Genomic DNA, 3,866 nt, shown 5'->3' with positions numbered 1-3,866 from the left:
GACACCTTTCCTACCCTTTCCTCAATGTTAGGTTTCTTCGACAGCCGCCGTTTATCGCCCACCTAGTTCAGGTAACCTTGAGCCAGATCAAAAACTGTGTATATAAATCATCCCCTAACCAAAAGTTCAACACCATCTACATAGGCGATCACCCGACAGCCCACTTTTTCCAGTTCCACTAGAAGGTCGTTTACAACCACAATCCAGACCAGGGGAGAGGGAACACCACTTTGTGGAGTGCTGCTATTGACTCTGTCCTGAGTGCAGACGCTCCCCCACTACGCCGCGACAGCTCTGTCACGAAGTAAGCTTATTAGGTTAGTTCCAACCCCCAGATTATGAATATACTTGACTAGGCCCCCTCGATATCGAAGAAGGCTCCAACTGCATAATCTTTATGCGTGAAGGCTTCGTCTGACCGCTTTACCAATGTTTGCAGGGCGGTATTCGCCGTCCTTTTCTTGCAATAAGCATATTGAGCCCTTGACTGACAGTCACGAGGAATCGCGTTTCTTATGTACAGATGNTAATACTGACTACCTTTCAAGCCATGGGGATGAACCCGGTCCTCAGGCAGTTCGCATAAATAGGATCCAACCAATTGCACGACACCTTCATAGCCCTTTGCAGCTGCGCAGGTATGATGCCATCGCACAATGGGGCCGCTTCATAGTCTGCAACCCGATTTTTCCCCTGAAAACTACGAAGACACATCCAAAACCGAAATATAATATTACTTTTATAATATTATTTCATTATTTTGTGTACTAACACTGTTCAAAAATTTTTCTTTTCTTGTTAAATTGAAAAATATGTAGAGAAAAATAATAAACCCAGATCATCCACTATTTCCAATAAGTCACTTCGTGTTCTAAACACTGAAAAACTAATTCATTGTACATTGATAACTGTAATTATGGTAACGGGCCATAAAGATTACTTAAAATAGAAACAATAACAAAACGGTACAAGGCACGATAAAAATTTATTCGTCTATATAATCATCAGATTCGGGTTGTGTATATTCATAATTCTTTTCTAAAAGCATGTCTTACTTCTGAATCAAATGATTTTCTTTTTACTGTTTGTAAAGGTCTTAAACTCGTAATATGAGGATCAGAAGAATAAAGTAGACGATGAAATACATGTTCAAGGTTAGCTTTCCTTGAAGTTTTTGGGCTAAAACGTTCACGATACGCTTTGAAATCTTTATTTCGTGATTCGAAAAAAACATGCGGCAGTTCAGAGAAGTTTCTTCAGATGGGGGTTAATGTGTCGAGAACTTGTTTGGCTTCACTGCGCTTTCCACTATCTCGCAGGCTCATTTGTGCTAGGACGTTTTCCTACGTTTTGACTGGTCACTAAATTCCCCAAAGTCTTTAGTGGACCTTCCTCCTTTAGGTATCTGATACCCCACAAATTGACAAGTTTTTTCTAACCACGCTTTTTCCGATTCATAACATCTATTTTTGTGTCCACCGCATCCGATCCATTTTAAGGTAATGTAGCTCTTGAAATTGCGCAAACATATTTGCAACTCGTTACTCTTACACCAGGGCAACACTTCTAGGGGGGCACACTCACCACTTTTCCACAAGAAATAAAATATATTGAACCAAAAAAATATTGAACCACCTTTTGCTAAATTAGAAACGGATTTTTATTAAAGGTAAAATTGGCTAGGAGAAGACGTCTACTCGGCTCGATGATCGCAGAATTGTGTTTTTTCTCTTGTTATGTTGTAATTGATGTGTGTGTGTGTATGTAAGGTGTATTATGTGTACGTGGGTGGAACGGGCCGCGGGGAGTAGGCAATTAGGCAGGGTTGTTGCTGTTCCACGGAGCCATTCACGGTCGAAAAAGGGGGAACGGCCGAGCTCATTTAGCCATCCCCGCTCCCCTAGGCGAGTCTTCAGCCTAGTAGTTGCTGGAGTTGCTGCAGGGTCTCCACTACGTTGCTGAGTCCGGTTGCACGACGGGGACGTTGCGATGTGTGACCGCTGGAGCGCTATATCGAGCCCCAGGATGGCTCCAAGTGCGGTGGCCCTACTGTACTGGTGGTCGCCGCCATCGTGCTGTACTGCTGTCGTGCGGCCTTCGCCGCCCATGGTTGCGTGGCACTGGCGTCTCGATCATCGGACGTCAGAACATGCGGTGCAACAGCGTGTGATGCGGTCTGTCGCATAGTTGACACCTGATGGGGGAGTCGCATTCCCTCATTGCGTGGGATAGCGCCAAGCAATTGAGGCAGTACCCATGCGCTTGCGCGCCTTGCTGGCGCTGCGGCGGCTGCATACTCCTAAATATGCAGCATAGGCGCAGCTTGTGTGGGCGTCTATATAGCGGGCATCGTACGCCATGCATTTCTGCTGGGCTCCTTTGTGGAAGCTCAGCACAGGGTGGTGCCGTTGGAGCGGCGGCGGGACGAGGCGTGACGTTGCGTGGCGCAGCAGAACGCGGAGCTGCTCCTGGCGGTGCTGCCGAGCGGGGCACGGTGATTGCCGAACGGAGAGTTGGAGTTGGTGCGGCTTCATGCATTTTCACGTCCATGTTTACCTACATTAGGGGAGAACGGACTTTAGTATAGCATAGGTGTAAGCAGTTATGAACATGATTGATAGGCGTAAGCCACTTGGCGTGAGTTCGAGGGTCCGGATTTAGGCACTTTTGATATTCTCGGTTTTTGTNTTACATTAGGGGAGAACGGATTTTAGTATAGCATAGGTGTAAGCAGTTATGAACATGATTGATAGGCGTAAGCCACTTGGCGTGAGTTCGAGGGTCCGGATTTAGGCACTTTTGATATTCTCGGTTTTTGTTACGTTTATTGCGGTTTGATGATTTTAGGTACTAGTATTCGCGCAATCGGTAGGAGAGGTGGTTGGAAGGAAACATGGCTCGAGGAGCGGTCGAGTTAGTGTGCCGCTTTGTGTACGGAGACCAACTACGCGGACATGACCGTCTGATCCATGATATATTTTCTCTATGCGGCCGAGCCGCCATTCCGTAGGGGGAAGACATTCGTCGTGACACAGTCCCCAATCTTTGGCTCTTCTTGAGTGTTTTTCCATCGGTATCTTTTTTGGTGGTCTTTTAGATATTCCTCCTTCCATCGAAGGCTAAATTCGGGATGGAGAACTTTAATTCTTTCCCATCGATTTGTGAGGGATAGGGATTGCNGAGCTGGCTCGGTTATGGCCAGAAGTGGAGCTCCTCTGAGAAAATGCCCAGGGGTGAGGGCTGTGAAATCGAGAGGGTATTGAGAGGCCGTGAATTGAGAACGGCTTCAACTCGAGCTAATAGTGTGGTGAACTCTTCATAAGTAAATTTGTAATTACCAGCGATTTTCTTGAAATGCGCTNTTATGGCCAGAAGTGGAGCTCCTCTGTGAAAATGCCCAGGGGTGAGGGCTGTGAAATCGGAGGGATCTTGCGAGAGGGTATTGAGAGGCCGTGAATTGAGAACGGCTTCAACTCGAGCTAATAGTGTGGTGAACTCTTCATAAGTAAATTTGTAATTACCAGCGATTTTCTTGAAATGCGCTTTAAAGCTTTTTACGGCGGATTCCCAGAGTCCCCCCATGTGTGGAGCGCTAGGGGGAATAAATTGCCAATTAATTCCTTGGGGTGCATAATCTTAATGATTTCAGGCGAGACTTCCTTAATAAATTGGATAAATTGCTTTTCAGGGGCCCTTTGGGCTCCGACGAATGTTTTGCCATTGTCGCTCATTATTTTTGAGGGAAATCCATGCCTTCCGACAAAACGGGCAAATGCCGCGAGAAAAGCTGCAGTTGTCAGATCTGAACATAACTCAAGGCATTAGCGCACACAAGGGGTGGGTTTTGGGGTTCAAACCCCCCCCCC

The sequence above is a fragment of the Rhagoletis zephyria genome, unplaced genomic scaffold (genome assembly GCF_001687245.7).
Source record: "Rhagoletis zephyria isolate East Lansing unplaced genomic scaffold, Rhagoletis_zephyria_1.1 Rzeph_scaffold_02925, whole genome shotgun sequence".
Taxonomy (NCBI): domain Eukaryota; kingdom Metazoa; phylum Arthropoda; class Insecta; order Diptera; family Tephritidae; genus Rhagoletis; species Rhagoletis zephyria.
The sequence above is the reverse complement of the archived record's forward strand: the minus strand, read 5'-3'. Positions refer to the sequence as shown.